Consider the following 19845-nt stretch of genomic DNA (forward strand, 5'->3'; position numbering starts at 1 on the left):
TGCAATGAAACACACGGAAATACCAATCGCCTTGTCGGCCTTATTTCATGAAGTTCTACGATCAACTTGAACTTTTCGCTCATGTCGTGTATTTTCAGAGTAACGTGAAAAGTGGTTGACATGACTGCTCTGTATCTCAGAGTGAAAAAAATGATAAACAAACGTAACTCCTGTCGGTTTAGCAACCGGGTGCTTTATCAAGTACGCTATCGATATCGTCTCGGTGTGCATGTCTGGGTGTGTGTAGTAGTTAGTGAGAGTGTCAGGGGTGTGTGTAGCCATTATTGTAGCCGTTATTCAGTAATAATAAAGTATGCCTGATATATTTATCGGTAATACACAGACGATAGAACTGCATTGCTTCATTACTGCAAGTTGCTATTCCAAACTGCTATATACATAGACGAAATGGGGTCACAAAAAGGTCAAATGTAAACTAGGGGTTTCAATCTCTTGCCCGATGTCTTTTTCATTCAAGGGATGGCCAAATCCTGGGGCAAAATGCTGTACTACATTTCTGTTTACCGTACTTGGTACATTGCGACAAACAGTTGACTTGGAAATTTTGAGTGTTTTTCAAATCCACACTGTCAGGCTTTGTTATTTCTAGGCACAGGCGCTTGGCACATTGCTGGGATAATAATCGTATTTAATCTGTAGAATGTCTATATACGACTTGATTATTCAATAAAAGAATCACCGTACGTGATATTAGTGTAGGCCTATAGGCCTACATGTTGACATTGTAGTTGTACCTATGGCTGCCAGGCTCAGGCCCGGCGAACGCACTGCATAATCATCAATGTGCAGAATGTCTACATGACTTCATTATTTATTAAAGAATAACGGTACGTGATATAACTGTACATGTCAGCTAGCTTAACCGAGCGGCTGTAGAGCTCTGCAGGGCTTGGGCCCGGCTTTGGCCCGTTGTCCACTGCTGCACAGACTCCTGTCTGTGCAGCAGTGGACAACGGGCCAAAGCCGGGCCCAAGCCCTGCAGAGCTCTACAGCCGCTCGGTTAAGCTAGCTGACATGTACAGTAATATCACGTACCGTTATTCTTTAATAAATAATGAAGTCATGTAGACATTCTACACATTGATGATTATGCAGTGCGTTCGCCGGGCCCGAGCCAGGCAGCCATAGGTACAATGCCAGTCAACGTGTAGGCCTATAGGCCTACACTAATATCGCGTAGGGTGATTCTTTTATTGAATAATCAGTTCAATATAGACATTCTACATATTAAATACGATTATTATCCCAGCAATGTGCCAAACGCCTGTGTTTCTAGGCACATTTAAACCTACAGAATCTTACTATACGAAGTTTTTATTGACACAAGTATTATGTGGTAGCGGAGACAGACAGACAAATTACATAACCTGCAGCGGAGACAGACACACAGACAAATTACATAACCTGTACTTTGACAGTCACGTGTTGACAACTGAAAGCTGACACAGGCTTGTGAAACAATCGGACATACAAGATCACCTCCAGAATTTGTGGCTGGGTTTGTTGCATGATGTGGAACTGTGTAGAGCATGTTTGTACGTGCTGTCACCGGCCAGGGGATCTGATCTGATTTCATCCTGTTGCTTCAAAGAATTTCACGTTGGTTCCGCACACAAATTTTTCAATATCTTTGAAAGACTGAATGAATCTGTCTTGACAGTTACACTGTGGATGATAAATTGGACTCTGGGAAAATCCATCTGGATGACAAATCGGTTTTGGGAGATACGTCAGAGGAAGTTTTGAGCTAAAAACCTCCACTAGCGTCGACGTCCCATAGGAGTTGAAGCATGGCAAATTATTAAAACCCCTTAAGTAAATACATGTATATATAAGATGCCTCCATAGATTAGTTGAAATGTATTTCCTTGTTCGTGTGTCAAGAGATTAAATAGAAGCATGCCAAACAAATACCTGCTCCACTGTCTATACGGTATTTGAGGTATTTCAAGTGTGTCATACGCCGTTGAGAGCAGACAGATTTGAATTAACTTTATTTGTATATTTATTCACGCATTGAATACCATGGCTTTTATGCATAACAGTTATTCTCTGACGTCGACCGTTTTCATAATTAAGGTAGAACTCACCTCGGGGACAGACATTCGGACTCTCAAACTTTTACAATTATGTTCTGATATACAACATGTGGGGGTTCTTTTTAAAGCTCTTGGTGAAAGAAAACTTCTTACTGGCTTCGTTTTTCGAAATTCAAAATTGTTTATTTTCTCTATAGAATTAAAACAGGGATGGTGGCCATTTTGAATTTCTAATATGGGTAAATCTTGGGTAATTTGTTTCTATAGTAGCAAAATTTGCACGTTGACCCCCCTATTTTTATTCTTGATTTTGAAAGAGAATGATTGAAAAATATTCCTTGAGGAAAGTTAGAGTAAAATTTTAAGTCTTTCACTTTTGAGATGCATAGGCCTACTACCTTTTAGCGCCCATATTAAAATGCAAAAAATGTGACAATAAAGTCATATCGGAACAAACCAAATAACTGTCAAAAATATGGAGTAGGTTTTGTGAATTGAAACCCATTGCAGCATTAGAGTTTACGCCGATGAGAGCAATTTAGACCAGTATCACGGTCCCTCTGACTGTATGCAGTGCCCCCCCCCCCCCCGCCTAGTACATGTGTAAATAACCGCAGATTCACTGTAAATACTCGGAATATTTGAGATGCATTTGATATCGAAGAATTCACAGATCGAACCATGTCGTGGCAAACTTCCCGCCTGCCCTTAAATCATTCCGATAATATGTTTACAGTTAGTCGACTTGCTGTGGAGTAAATTGTGTTTTTAGCTTACCCAAGCCACCAACACGTGGCGTTAGGACTTATTTTCTAGAAATAGAAAACTTAAGATTCGTTTACGCGTGAAAGACCGATAAAGGCAGCGTGGCGCTAACGGTGCGGGGTATCAAGCTTTCCTTTGATGTCAGGAGAAGACGCTAGTATCAGCTCATTTAGCATCAAGTCGTGATACACGACGAAGAAAAGATTTAACGAAGTACAACGAAATCGACGTTAAGTGAAATCATGTCCAGACATACACCTACGCTGTGTAGGGGGTCATGACCCTTCCGTTGTCCACTCCACCTACCTTTGACCGGCGTTTCCTGTGCAGAGGCGTCCACAATAACAATTTTGTAAAAATAGGGCATTCTCCAACAATCAGGGTGAAGACGCTTGGAGTTTCTTCGCGAGAAGTTGGTTTAAATCCTTAAGGTAGAACGCGCCTCGGGGACACAAATTTGGACTCTCAAACTTTTACAATTCTTTTCTAGTGTACCACTTGTGGGGGTTCATTTTAAAGCTCTTGGTGTAAGAAAACTTTTCGCCGGCTTAGTTTTTCGAAATTCGAAATTTTATTTTTTCTCCATAGAGTTAACAGCGATGGCGGCCATTTTGAATTTTAAATATTGGTAAATCTTGGGTTATTTGTTTCCCTAGTACCAAAAATTTCAGGGTGACCCCCGGTTTTTATTCTTGATTTTGAAAGAGAATGGTTTAAAGATTCTTCAAGGAAAGTTTGAGCAAAAGTTCAAGTCTTTCACTTTCGAGGCGCATGCTACCTTAAAGAAAGGGAGATTCGAGAGATTGATGTTGCCAAGGAGATGCCTATTTTGCTAAGTCAATTTGAAAAAGTTGTTCTCATTAACTTTCCTGGATAACACACCGCTCGTCTGTTTTGTGTTTCCCTCATTTAATTTTTGCTTAATTTTTTTTGCTGAGTCATGGATCAGTTAAATTAAATTTAAAACTGATCAAAATCAAATGTTTGGGATAGTTGTATTTCAGTTAGAGGCAGATGTCCCAGAACAATATTTCTTCATTTTTAAAATCCTCATTTAAGGTATAAACGCCTCTGAGATAGATAATACGGACTCTCATATATTTACATTTTCTTTCTAGTCTACCACTTGCACTCGAGGGGGCTCATTTCAAAGCTCTTTCAGTAGATAAAGTTTTCATCATCTTGGTTTTGTGAAAATTGGCAATTTAATTTTTCTCCAAAGAGACAATATAAGGATGGCGGCCATTTTGAATTTTAAATACCAGCCTAGATAGGTAATTGGTTTCTCCGCTACAAAAAATATTGCACTGTGGTTACCCCTGACTGTTGTTCCTGCTTTGTTAAGAGGATGGTTGCAAGTGTTGTTGAGGAAAGTTTGAACAAAAGTTTAAGTCATTAAATTTCGAGGAGCGTACTGCCTTAAACAAATTTGTGATCGTGATGACCCGACAAAAACTAAACGAGTGAAACCAAAAGTAGAAGAGAGAATGTTCTCCGACGACTATGTTTCAAAAGATAAACTTTTCCCAAGAGACAAACTTTACCAATTAACATTGCAAACTACATGCTAACAATGAAAATCGTGTGTAGGCAAAGAGTCGGTGTATGAATTTACAGTCCGTCGTTTCTCGTGTATTTTTTAATTCGGAGTGTTATGTTACGTGGGGCATTATTATTAATTACAGATGTCTGCTTGTCGTCAGTCCAAGTTCGTAGAGCGGGATACGAGCATTGCATCTTCCATTGGGCGGCAGCCCTGTCAATGTGTACGGTGTAATCGCTGTTACCCCGTTCGCTGTGTATCGGTCTATACGTACTATGGGAGTCAGCGCATGAGCCGAGGTCTTAAACCCGGTGTTGGAACCGCTTTAAATTCAATTTCTGAGAGCACAGTGCATGATGGGCACAGCTAAAACACCTAGATAACGAAATAATTTGTATAAGTTCATATTAGCGGGTGGAAATTTTTCGTCAATCTACTTGACTTATTTGAAAATTGATTGAAATTGAGCGACCACTATGGCCGACAAAATGCTACGATATACTCGTTGAGGGACGCATCGATGATTGCGATGTCCAAAAGCTTCAGACGCTATCACATGTTTTACTTCTCCAGAAATTCAATTCCTTCTCGTCGTTTTGTCAGTGCTTGAAATCATTAAGTACTTTTCAGAAATGTCTACCTAGTGTGATTAATACGTAGAGAGATATTCCATTCGGCTTGGCCGTTTCCTAGTCACGTTTTCGAAGGGTGGGCGGCTTCTCGAGGCGTCGCCTTCGGAACGCGGTATTGCAAAACCGTCGCCGGAAGTACGGTAGAATGACAAGGAGAACTGGTAAAAATTTTCCCCTACTCTTCCCCAATAGAGATAATTTCTGAATTCCAGCATGGGTTGTAACGTGAGTTTGAAGAAATTTGGGCGTAAAGGAAGATGTATCTTCTCAATTTTTACGTTTTACCCCTAAACTGGTGACTTTTAAACCGGACCTTCGCCATGACGCAAGTCGCTGGACAAATATTTCTGAATAGCTGTATTAAAAAAATCACCAACATCCGACAAAATTTGTTCCCGTTTTCTCACTAGAAGGGGTGGAAATTTCCATGAAAGATTTCTCATAATTTCAATGTTAACAGAAAACACTTTCACTGATATGATATCATCGCTACGAAGCACTATTTGATGAGATTTTGCAAACCGTCACCGCTGGTATTAGGTCGTTGTTGGATCATACCACACGGCAGCAGTACAGCGTTGTCGTCTATGGATTATGTGAAAGCCACGGTGGCATGGCGGTTATAGCGGTGTTTTTTGCCAGCTCGTCTTCGGTAAGTTACGTTGTTTATTAAGCACAAACAGCCGTTTCCAACATTAAATGTCTTCCGAAGATCGAATATTTTTGGCAAACCCGAAAGACCAAGATTTTTATTTTTTCTGAAGCCACACCTCCAACTACAGTTCGCTGTTCGCCAAGACAGACTTTGTCTCAAAACAATGACAATTAACAAAAAGTAAAATTCTTCAGTTTTTAAGGTGGCAAGAAAATACATTAGATCACTGACTTTTTCACGGTCAAAATTAATCTTCTTGTGCTACAATATTCAAATGTGGCCTCGACAATATGTCGTCAAATTTTGATATTGTCTTCAGGCTGCCCATAGTCTGAAAATGGCCGCCATGTCCGAGTCCCACGACGTTGTCTGAGTAAATACGAGAAAACACAGGTTGAACATTTCTCCCGTAGCGTGCATACACTCGATCAAATACAGTATCAAGCGGAAAAACGTAGTATTAGAGATGTACTGTCGGCTGAAGTACCGTCGGTTATTTGACCGGAAAAGGACAAATTTAGGTTCTCGGCGGCGACAAGGCAATTCTTGGCGCTATAGGCTGTTTGCTGGAATTTTACTGAAGTTAAAGTTACGCAGCCGGTGACAAAACTCAAAATGTCCAGATTATGTTCTCGCCGTCTTCGTTTTCGTTGTTGTCGTCCTCCCGCAAAGTGGATCGTCAATGACAGTCGTCACGTGAGTCTGAAACGAAGTGTGACAGCCATCGCATTTTGCAATTTTTGGTAGAGATCCTTTTAAGAGGAGTTTTTCTTATAACGGTGGATACCTGAACGGGTTGTTCGAAGCACGGAGGTAAATTTTCACAGACACATACCATTTTTATAACAGTAGGGTTATTTGTGTCATGGCAAACTTCTAAGTCGCAGTTGTTTGAAAAAAGGAGCCATCAGAAGACTTTGTCACTTTGGTTAGGTAGCCTACGACACAGAAATGAAAAGATACAAACATTTCTGCGAAATATGTTGTGAGTAACACAGAGTACGGGTGTGAAGGTATAGGTTGGCTGGTTTCACCTCAATGATAGGGACTCTGCGAGAAACCGCCAATGCATGCTTTAAAAGCCCGTACGCCCTTCGTAAATAGTTCCAAAACTTGAAAAATTAACCACCTGCTATTGGAAATTTAAGCTGTTACATATAAAAATATGTGTATCCGGCGAATACAAGGGCTGAAAACGGACAACGGACATTGATGTATCGCACCCGTGCACACAGAACCAGGCTGAGAGAGCAGAGTAGATACCGATTCTGAATTAAACTACCGTGTCTTCTCGCAAGCAGGGTCGAGGTAACTGCCCATTTTAACCATGTGAACGGTAAAATTCTTAGTTAAATTTGAACAAAAAACTATCTCCCCTAATTTAACAGAGGCGTTGAAATTTCAGAACAAAAATATTCAACATTATGATCAAAGAGGTTATTTCAGATAAATGTCACTTTTTTATGGTCAAAATTAATCTTCTTGAGCAACACATGTGACTCATGTATGACCACTTATTTATATTTTGACAAAAAGTCGTGTAAAAAGATCAAAACTTAGCGAATTGTCTTCGAAATTTTATTTTTATTTTAAGGGAACACTTCACCCAACACAGGGTATTTTGCTCAAAATAACTTTTCAATATTCATTCAATTTCAAATAATATGTTAACTCAAGATTAAAATGTTGGTTAGGTTCACCTTTCAGCTTGTCAGGCAGTCGTAAGTTGATAAGTGATAAAGAAGTGTCAATTTATGCAAATCACTCGATTTCCTGGCCTCTCTTTTCTCCAAATTTCAAGATTTCCAAAGAATTTAACTCTATTTTGGTTGGGCCAAATTTTCTGAAATTTTACATTATGTTCTTTAAATGCTATATAAGAAAAAGACTATTTTGTTTGGTAATAAAAATATTACGTTTTGAATAAGAGGATTGTAATTTTGCTAATCATGCTTTAAATTGCTTTTTTTGAGTGTCAGTCTTTCAACCCATGCCATTTTAGAATGGGGATAGATAACGCAAATTAAAATGGTCGTGTTTTTCTTCATATATTCTTGCTTCATTTGAAATATTACATTTTAGAAAATAGTGTCAAATTTTTGACTTAAATCAATATTTATCATTAATTACAAAATTGAGGTTTTTTACCCTAAATATACTTCCTGTTCATCCTTCCAGTAAACTACTGCTACCTTACTAAACTTTAGAGTCTCTGCTTTTTTAAAACATACAGTATGAGGGGGTTTCCTTGTCATCTTTGATGAGAAATATTGGTTTGAAAAAAACTATGTTGGCAGCATGCAGCTCCACCTTAAAGTTCATTTCTAAAATTCAATTTACGATATATTACTGTTATGAAATATACTCAGTCATTCATGTTCAACAAGATTGGAACTATTTTGGGAGAATTGGATCTTTCTATTGTTAAAATTTCTCAAAAGTGTTAGGTGCTCTATAACGTCAAGTTGCAATATTTAAAATCACTCGTAGAAACAAGTGTGTTGCAAAAAAGAGGAGTAGATGAACTTGCATTTGTATTACGATATTACGTCATTATCCAATTATCCAAAATAAGTTCTAATTGTGTTGTCCTTAAATTCAAATGGTACCCTGATCACCTGACGCTATGATTCATTCCATTGATATTTTTCTGTATCGAAAGTCATCGTTTATAATGTGACGAATTTAATGTTCTGTGCACCTGTTTACAAACATTTTTGTCTTCATTTTGTGTCAGTACCCGCGTCGTTGCCAGTTTGTTGGGATGAGCTCAAACTTAAAACTTGTTAGTGGGCTATAAGAGGGTGCAATGTCCTGGAAGTTTGTCAGTCAGATTTATTGAATTATCAAGCCTGAGTACAGCCAGTGGGAGTGAGTAGATAGGGAAAGTTTAGAACAGGGGATGGGAAGTGGACCTACGCTGCGTGGGGAACCGTACCAAGTAGGGAAAGGTACCGGCCGTGAATACCTCAGCTTACCCACATCTAATTAAACGTTTCTGGAGGCATTCTGGACCAAAGCGATGGACCATGCTTCTGAGTCATACACTGTGTATAAACATCGATTGTTTACCCAGGTCTACGGAACAAAAACCTGGATCCCATCGAGCGGTGATCGGCATGCTACCTCGATTTTGCACGCTGATTTAAAAAAAAAACAACACTACGGCGACTTCCGTTCCGGGTGATTTTTAAAACGCATTTCGATCACACCCGGGCGATCACACCACTGCAGAATAAAGAGGTGGATAATCCGATAATAACGTTGAGAGTAAATAAAGTGTACAACTTGTTCATGGAAGACCCGCATATGGCGAGAGGAGTGGGAAAGAATTTCGAGAGTGTTTTTAAAAAAAACTATCAAGGAGTTGTCGTTTGAGAACCGCGGTGAAGTGTTTGACAAACAGCATGGCGTAACATGCATGCAATTAACGAGCCTCACCCGTTGTACCAATTTGAATTCTGACTCAATTAATGATGAATTTGCGAAAGGGTTGACACTAAAGAACCACAGTCACTGGGTTTTGGTGCTTTCTCTGTTATGATATAGGTTTTTACATGTTAGTCAGTCGCAGGCTGAAATAATATCGACCATGCGTGATGTACGAATAAAACGACTATAATCGTGCTGACTTCCGTTTGCAGTTTCCAGAAAAAGCCGTCTGGTCATTACCACATATTTGTCACCGTTTTCAATATAATTCTACTACAGTTATCTTTTCTTTCGTCTGTTATATCTCATCAAACGTGAAAGTGTTTTCTGTCGACCGCACTGTCGGGTATTTTTATATTTGATGTTTCAACAATTTATAATAGACATTTTCGATTAATGCGGAGCTCACACAAATTGAGAAATGTTAAGTCTGATCAAGAAAGCGTCCGAAAAGGCGACTCTTAATACGGACAAAAACGACAGACAAAAATACTACGAACGGACAAAAACCCCAAAAGCACCTACAGCTTCATTCTCTCACGTCTTATCTTGCAAGTAAAGACAACGGGTTGAGAAAGGCATGCATTCTGTTTTTTTTTTGCAGAGGAATATACTCGGTATTTTTCTCATCATGCTATGACAGGATGTGTTGGATCTGCTCAACGGTCCCCCCTGGATAGCAGCTTACGAATGTGATTGGTTTGGCTCGGGTGGGACGACTTGAATTCTTCTTGCACGGAGGAGACAGAATGAGGAAGGGGATCTGAAAGGAGAAAAAAAAAAGAAGAGAAATTTCGCGTCAGACTTGTTGAGATTTACTGTCTTTGGAATAGGAAGTGGCCTTGAGCCGAGTTTTAAGTCTGGAATTAGAAATGAACAGCAAATTACGTTATCACGACTGACAGTTGTGTCCACATCTTACTAGCAATATAATATTTGTCGTTTTCTTTCTTGTTTGTTTCCGTCATGTTTCTGTCACGTGAATTAGCATTGCTTTCCGTTCAAGTTCACAAGCATATCACGTGATTTTATGTTTTCAACCGGGCTGCCTATTCAGTGTTGTGGCTGACTGTAGTTTTGTAAATTGTCGTTTGAGCGATAATCGATGGCCGGAAATGAATACAAAATTTCTTCCAACGAGTCAACCAAAATATATCTGAGACCAATTCCACCTCACGACGTGATCTTAGAATGTCAGGAAACACACCCAGGCAAAGTCAAGCTCATGAAACGAGACATTTTCAAGATTTCATTGCAGAAAGTCGCTAATGTACACAGCGTCTGCATTCGCCCGATTCTTAGTACATGCGAATACAGTGGCGGAGGGGACTGCGACGCGCGAAAATGACACTCGGACCTAAAATTTACTCTCCAGTCATAACTCCTCCTGAAAAACATCTGAAAATTGAAAACAAACAAACAAACAAAAAAACAACAAAAAAACAGAGGGATAAACGCCCGATGTGTCTTAATTTTTTGCCTATGACGTTGATTGGTTGTTGTGCTGTATTCTTGACGAAGAGTCACTTGTTCATCTTTTCTATAGAATGTGATCAGGTTGGATAGTTTTGCAATTCTTTGACGTGGATCATAGGTATTTAATATGTGTTTCACTTGCAGTCTAGTCCTTTGGCGATTCAGATTTCTCTTTGCTGTTGAATTTTATTTACACTTGTGGAATTTTTTCAGAGAAAAGTTTGAATTTCTGCAATTCTGTAGTTGTGGACATGTTTGAGTGTTTATATACACGTATAAATCGGTCTTGTTCATTGATCTACCGTATATTTTGCCTGATGCAAGGGCAGCAAACCAACCTGTTCGTGGACAAATACGGTATTCGCTCACAGTTTCTTGTCGGACAAGTTACTTTTTCTCTCGTATCAGCGGGCGAAGAAGAACGGGTCAACTTTTCAGCGTCAGCGGGTATACCCTAAGACAAGTTATTACGCAGTCGACTTGGATACAGACCATAGGACGGGCGGAGAGTGAGAGACGGTTGTTTTTCAGGGTTTGCTGGTGAGGAAAATCAAAATAATGAGACGGATATAGGGTAGTGTGGAGCTTTTGTACATATCGAAAAGAGGTATGACTAGGTAGAGAGAGGTGCGGAAGGGGGGAGACACGGTGAGCGTAAGGGCAGTTGCTAGGAACAACCTTCACGTATCCTACAAATTTTTAGCGTTTTCAAAATACCTTACAATAAATCGTGTTCACAATGCTCTGTTTTTAGTAAGCGTTGTCAGCATTTTGCAGGTTTTTTCTTTTATTTATCTTCTTTGCGTATTCTGTCGTTGTAATACCATGTACGATATGGACAACCACACTTACATTTCATTGGGCGTCATCAATTGCTGGTATCACCCCTCCCCCCGGAAGTAAGAGCAATTTTCGTAGAAACACTTGGTTCCTGGAAAACACTGAAACACAGGGTCGTCCGTTCAAATGTGAATAAACAAGTCTCGTATTGTATTCCGAATGCACGGATGATTTACCCGAGAGTGCATTGCATTTTGTTGGCGAAAAAAACGGTGAAAACGACACGGCACCGATTTCCACCGCAATTTAAAACGGTCTTCCTCTATTCGATTAGAGTAACATGACACCTCAATGACGAGATTTGTTGTTATTCTCTCGGTCTCTCGGTCTCTCGCTCTCTCTCTCTCTCTCTCTCTCTCGGTCTCTCTCTCTCTCTCTCTCTCTCTCTCTCGGTCTCTCTCTCTCTCTCTCTCAATCTCTCTCTCTTTCTGATACTCTCTCTCTCTCTCTCTCTCTCTCTCTCTCTCTCTCTCTCTCTCTCTCTTTCTGTCACTCTGTTACAGGATGCACAAACATCTTTCATCGTTTTTCTCTCTTATAATTAAAGTCCTTATAAAGTCTTGATTTTAGTTACTTTAAAGTTATGCAAAGTGCGTTTGCTTTTAACGACCACCGTATTTCCCGAGAAGAGACTTTAGCATATCCCTTGGTTGTGGCATTTGGCCAACTGAATGAACACTTATTTAAGATTTGTTCAAATTTTGTCTCTTTTTCCCTAGGAAAATATACATTCCACACAATAGAACATCTTCATCGACTGATGACGTATCAGACAAAGATTATTAGAGGCATATTGGTTTCATCGGGGTTCTTCTTCTTAGGGGCCCAAGCCGACCGGCTGGGACCCTATTGTTATTGCTGGAGTTCTACTATTTCTTCCTCCTCTTCTTCTTCTTCTTCTGCCGTTTCTTTGTCAACCTAGATCTCTTAAACGGCTGCACGAAAACTTCTCAAACTTGCAGGACTTATTGGTGTCAATTAGTACTCGTGCACCTGACCCTTGAATTTTTAATTAGTCATGTGACCTGGCTACAATTTTGAAATGAAAATGTTTTTTACTGTCCCATTTCCATAAAATTTGACCGATCCAAAATCTTTTCGCAAACTTTATAGGCAATACTACCTAGATGCTATATATGAAATTTCAAGGAAATTGACCTGGCGGTTTTTGAGAAGAAGATTTTTAAAGTATTATTTTTCTGATTTTTCAATGACCTTTGACCTCCCCTATACTTCTGCAGCTAAGCTATATCAATGGCTTATTCTGGCCTATGTAAGAGTCATATCTAATTCTGGGCAATCCAATAGAGCCAGAGGTCTGATTTTTGGTATATAGGGAAAACCACGGAAAACAATTTTTTTAATAAAATGTCACATGACTTCCATGACCTTTGACCTCAAACATACATATATGTCCGTAACTCAGTAACCACAAGAGCTATATCATTCATTTTTGGCATGATGGGACACCTTATGATGACACATCATGCACCTCATTAAATATGCACATATCTAATTTTGGGCAAGCCAACACAGCTAGAGGTCTGATTTTTGGTATATGGGGATAGGTATGGGATACAATTTTTTTAACAAAATGTCACATGACTCCGATGACCTTTGACCTCAAATGTACATATATGTCCATATCTCAGGAACTACAAGTGCTACATCCTTCATATTTGGTATGATGGGAGACCATATGGTGCCATATGCGGTACCTCATTAAATATGCACATATCTAATTTTGGGCAAGCCAATAGAGCTAGAGGTCTGATTTTTGGTATATAGGCATAACTTAGCAATACAATTTTTTTGACAAAATGTCATGTGACCTCGATGACCTTTGACCTTGAATATACGAGTATATGTCCATAACTAAGTAACCACAAGTGCTACAGACTTCATATTTTGTATGATGGGAGACCTTATGACACCACATCCTGTACCTCATTAATTATGCACATATCTAATTCTGAGCCACCCAATAGAGCTAGAGGTCTGATTTTTGGTATATAAGCATAACTTAGCAATACAATTTTTTTGACAAAATGTCATGTGACCTTCATGACCTTTGACCTTGAATATACGTATATGTTCATAACTAAGTAACCACAAGTGCTACACCCTTCATATTTGGTATGATGGGACACCTTATGACACCACATCCTGTACCTCATTAATTATACGCATATCTAATTCTGAGCCAGCCAATAGAGCTAGAGGTCTGATTTTTGGTATATAGGGATAACTTAGCAATACAATTTTTTTGACAAAATATCACGTGACCTCGATGACCTTTGACCTTGAATATACGTATATGTCCATAACTCAGTAACCACAAGTGCTACACCCTTCATATTTGGTATGATGGGAGACCTTATGACACCACATCCTGTATCTCATTAATTATGCGCATATCTAATTCTGAGCCAGCCAATAGAGCTAGAGGTCTGATTTTTGGTATATAGGGATAACTTAGCATTACAATTTTTTTGACAAAATGCCACGTGACCTCGATGACCTTTGACCTCGGATATACATATATGTCCATAACTAAGTAACCACAAGTGCTACACCCTTCATATTCGGTAGGATGGAAGACCATATAGTGCCTTATCTGGTACCTTATTAAATATGCACATATCTAATTCTTGGCAAGCAAATAGAGCTAGAGCCTGATTTTTGGTATATTGGGATAGGTATGGGATAGAAACTTTTTGACAAAATGTCATGTGACCTCGATGACCTTTGACCTCAAATATACATATACGTCCATAACTTAGGAACCAAAAGTGCTACATTCTTCATATTTAGTATGATGGGAGACCTTATGATGCCATATCCGGTACCTCATTAAATATGCACATATCTAAATCATGGTTTGGCCGCCATCTTGGATTTTGTGGAAATCGTACTTAAATCTTCAAAATGTTTTTTTTCAAAAATAACCACCGATTGAGCTGAAATTTTACTTATGTCATCCTTGGAGTGATCTCTTTCATGCTTGCAAAAGACATTTGGATCTGCCAAGCGTTTCTGCCGTCATATTGGATTTTGCTTAAAACTTACGTTTACTAGAACACCAACAGTAACTATGAAATTATGTTCAATTTCCTTCTTAACAAGATGCAAAAGATTTTTCCAAGTTCAAATTTTGTACATATTATGATCAGTTGAAGGACTTCAAAACAATGTTAACCGCTTGGGCCCCGGCAACGCTGCTTGCAGCTTTAATTCTTTCTTCTTCTTTTTCCGTCAATTCTTTGACAGCCTAGATCTGGAAAACAACTGCATGTACGCTTCTCAAACTTGGCACATTGATCAGGATCAATGGGAAGTGGTGCACCTAACCCTTGAAATTTAATTAGTCACGTGACCTGGCGGCCACAATCTGATTTTATGAAAATCTATAAATAACTACTTCTCAAAAACCACAGGGCAAATCATCTCCAAATTTGGTGTGTGGCATGCTTGCACTTTGCTATATAGTCGTAACAAATAAAATTCTTAGCGGTCAACGTGACATTGGCCTAAGTCTTGGATTTTCGGAAAAATACCATTTTAATCTTTAAAAATCTTCTTCTACAGAACCAACACACTGATTCAACTAAAATTTTACATGTTTTTACATTTTACATCTTCAGTTTGGCCTCTTTTAAGTTTGCGAAAGGCATTTGGATCGGTCACATGGTGTGGCTGCCACAGTGGATTTTGAGAAAATCGTGGTTTAATCTTTCAAAATCTTCTTCTCCAGAGCCAACACACCGATTGAACTAAAATTTAACATGTAAAATAAATAGTGTGATGTCTTTCAAGTTTGTGAAAGGCATTTGGATATCGGTCGCGTGGTTTGGCCGCCATATTGGATTTTGCGAAAATCGTGATTTAATCTGTTAAAAAATCTACTTCTCCAGAACCAACACACCGATTGAACTGAAATTCTACATGTAACATGTAAAGTGTGACCTCTTTCAAGTTTGCAAAAGGCATTTGGATCGGTCACGTGGTTTGGCCGCCATATTGGATTTTGTAAAAATCGCAATTTAAAGTTGAAAAAATCTTCTTTTCCAGAACAACCACACGGACTCAACTCTTATTTTACATGTATCATTTATAGTGTGATCTCTTTCAAGTTTATTTAAGTCATTTGGATCGGTCACGTGGTTTGGCCGCCATATTAGAGTTTCCAAAAATCGTAATTTACTCTTTAAAAATCTACTTCTCCAGAACCGAAACACCAATTCAACTGAAATTTTAGCTTTACTATAATTTCATTCATCCTTGACCAAGTTCAGCTTATTTAGACTGTACAACATGAAAACACTTTAATTTACTTTGTTATACTAAGTCAAACTTTAAACATATACATGATTTAGGACTACACTTAGATATTACAAGGCCATTTTACAAGAAGTTGTACCGTAATTGTGCTTGGTTTTCATATGTTCATCAAATTTTGAATATAAACTCTTTCTTGCAGGTATGGCAAAAGAAAGTAAGTTTAGAAGCAAAACAGAATTTAAAAGATCGTGTTTTTAATTTAGCATGATTGTTTTTCACCAGTATGACGTCAGTGATAAGGATAGTTGCCATATCGACGGCGCACTGGCGTTCAAGCCCGCATGACCCGCATCTCTTTTATATAGTTTTGTGTGTTTACGAAACATCTTCAAGTTTTTACTCTCAGTTCCTCTGATTGTGATCATTAAATGAATACAAGCTGTGTCAGCTGTGACTTATTGCCCTCTCATTTGTCATTTGTCGACAAAAAGCGAATTTAAATGTAACATTTTTGACAGTCTTTCTGCCTCAGAATGCAGCTCATTTTTTTCTGCTCAAACAATCATGTCCATAATATTCTGCTTAAATGTCATTAAAATCCTGCGTGTGTGACACTCAATTTATTGGTAGAATTTCCGTCTTGACTGGAGGCAATATGAAATCATATACATACTGTAAACGATTGTAAATTGTACACAAACCATCGTATAGCAACGAAAACGTTATGTCTCCTGCAGAACAAAACTATAACGTATACACAATGTACATCGAAAAGGCACTTTTATTTTCCATTGAAATTTTACTGACTGTTACAGAGTACACTTTTTAAGCTAAGGCATAATTTAATACTACTATTATAGTAGTGTAATAATATATAAGATCAAACTCAATAACAATTGCTTGCTATGAAATTTCAAATGCATTTCAACATGGGGGGGGGGCGAGAATTTGGATATTATTACAATGAAGCAAGCTATACCTCGATCAATGCCTGTAGCAGTTTTTGGTGTAATTTTCAATATCGTTCTTCTTATTGGCTAGAAAGCAGTACTGTTTCTTGTTCTACGCCCCGAGTCCTATCCAAATACCCGGTATCCGATTTCGCGATACAACCTGTCTGTTGATGTTCAATGTCACTGTTGATATTTTAATTCTAGTCGGTTCTAGAACTCATTTGCAAGCAGTGACACTGTGAAATGTGTTTGACGGGGCTACTGTTTTACACTCCAAAGTCCTTGAATAAGAAGAGAGTGATTACAAATGTTTTTGATTTTGTCAGACCAAAATTATCAAATCCATAGCGAGGCGCGACTAGAAATTTGTGAACGACGACGCATGTTGTAGGCCTACACCGAGTGTTGTATTTGCAAGGCGATTACTATCAATTGTTAATACTTTGAAAAAAAAAAAGAAAAAAAAAGAGATTTTTTTTACAATTATAACATTTGTCCAAAAGTTATGACTATCGTCACGGGAAATTTGCTGCCTTCACAGAGAGCCAATGTGCAATTATCGGTTTCTTGATGTTGATTGGTTATAAGTATCAGTATCGCTGTGAGACGCGCTCGTGTGATTCAGTTCTGAAATACATTCGATGCAGCAATGGAACTCCTGGCATAGAAACCGGGAAGTTTTCACTTTTTCGATTTGTAATTGAAGAAGGGTTAAGGATTATCAAGCATAAAGCAATTTTGTAGCGTCATGGCGGCAGAATCCGGGTCACCAAGTGTTTCCAATAAGCGATGCAAAACTTACACACGGCCTCGTCGGCATAGCTTTTGACTTATAGGCCTGAGGTGTCACAGGCTGTAATGCTTCGTCGCGAGGATATGAAAGCGTGAAAATTGTCCTACATATCATGATGTAATTAGTTGGCCTCATGCAGAGACACTTTCGAATTAATGATAAAGTTGTTGTTTGTTTTTTGGCATTCTGTAATATTGTACGATCGCGAATAATGTATGAAATACCAGCCTGAATGTATAACCAGCAGCTTCCCGCCAACTCTTTCGTTCGAATTTTACATACTACACGCGCCTCAGGGGCAGATATTTGGACTCTCAACATTTACAATTCTTTTCTGATCTGCCACTTGTGAGGGCTCATTTTTAAGCTCTTGGAGTAAAGAAAAATTTGATTATCTTAGTTTTTTGGAAATCCAAAATGTTTCCCATAGAGTTACCTCAGATGGCAGCCATTTTGAATTTCAAATATCGATATAAATGTTAGGTAATTTGCTTCTCTAATACTAAACTTTACACTGCCTCTGGCGTTTATTCTAAATTGTGTGTGAGGATGGTTGAAAGTGTCATTTAGGAAAGTTTAAGGAAAGCTTAAGTCTTTCAGTCTTTCTTTCTGGGCGCACATTACGGTAATGCCTTATAGAAAACAGTTGAATGATAAAAAAATTAGCAACAATATGGCGATTTTATTCAGCGTTAATTTTCACTGCAGACTCCAAACGAACCATCCTCCACATATTTTTGCTCACTTTTCTCCACTTTTGACTCCTTGATAAATTTATCAGAGGATTCTTACAAGCGTTTTACCAGGTGTGCAGATGAATATACCAAAATAATGCCGTCGATAAATGGCCTCTTCAGCCAATGGTTGCATTCAAGCTTACAATGAAAGCTATGATGGTTTCTGTCTGGCTACAACACTGGAAACCGTTGTTGTGCAGGTTGAGTAATGTGTTAAAAATGTTTGGGTGAGATTTTAAAGGGCCAGTAATGCTAACTTTTGATTATATTTTCTATATTTTTATTTTGTTTATCAACTGCAACTTCTTATTCTACTGCCAAAAGAATGCTGACGTGACACAGAAAGCTTTTCAACTTAGCGTTTATATGTTTAAAATACACTGTTATTGTTTACATTTGAATTCTGTTCCGGACCAGAATTTACTTGTCAACAACAACAACAACAACAACTCAGTTTGCACAATGTACAGGCTGAGTTGACAAACTGAACACTGAATATCAACATGCCTTGGGGAGTAGAACAAGATGATCATGTACGGCTAAGATAGTGTAATTCCTAGCTCACGACGAACCAACATCCGAGAACTTAGAGTTGGGTTGAGCCGCGATGCAGATGTCCAAATGCAAAGTAGCAGACCCTCGGGATTATAGGCGGCTTTTTCATAAGGGTGCTTGTCAAAAGGAATTATCTTTGAAATTTGCCAGACTATCGATCGAATGGAAGAAAGCGTCATGAAAATGCACTGATGCGACGATCAGGGAGGGCCTGGTAGCCCTTCTTCTTGGGTGGGAGAGTAAAAATTGCCGACTGCGGGAGTCAAATTTGCAAAGCAGGGGGACAGTCACGAACAACCCTCTCCCCTCTGAATTTTGTTTAAGTTAAATGTTTCTGAAATCGGGGCATGGACACACAAAACAGGTTATGTTGCATTTTTCATAAAGCGAACAGTGTAGGCTGGTCTCGTTGCTACCGCCATGTTTAAGAGAAATCACCAAGTTCCTGTGATTGATCTTGGGCGGGAAGTCTGGACTTACTGGAAACTGTAGATCGGACCTTTTGGCAAGGTTTGTCTACACGTAGAAAGAAAATTGAGATGTTTGCGGCGTATAGGAAATAGCAGACACATGCCTTCGGCGCCAGTTCATTGACTCGGTAATGTGTTTAATATTATGCGTAATATTATGGTAATAGACGGTATTGGTGTGAAAGCATCGGCGGTGACTTATCGGCGGTGACTTATTTCGCTAGAACAGTAACTTTGTGATTTGCCGCATTTTGTCAATAAGCGTCATCCCGTACAGAACACCATTCCAAAGTCAAATTCATAAAATTCTAGCTTCAGCACATACACTTTAGACAGATTCCGTCCATTAAATGAAACGGACGCGATTAATTACTACGGGATATTGTCTTGGCCCTTTGGCCTTCCGCTGGAATCACGGTACGTATGGTCGTAGCGTACTTTGAGAAAACAAGCGAGTTTCCCGGAATCGGCATGTACGCCGAAGGTAACGCATGCGCCAATTCAACCGCTTTAGAATACACATCAGATTACATCAGAGTAAATACATATTTATATCCACTGGGAGATGAGAGGGGGGTTCCCATAAACAGATATGAAGGCCCATTTTATTTAATTGTCGCCTTCAAAATGAGGCTGGGCATACATCGCAATAA

The sequence above is a fragment of the Ptychodera flava genome, chromosome 1 (assembly GCF_041260155.1).
Source record: "Ptychodera flava strain L36383 chromosome 1, AS_Pfla_20210202, whole genome shotgun sequence".
NCBI lineage: Eukaryota > Metazoa > Hemichordata > Enteropneusta > Ptychoderidae > Ptychodera > Ptychodera flava.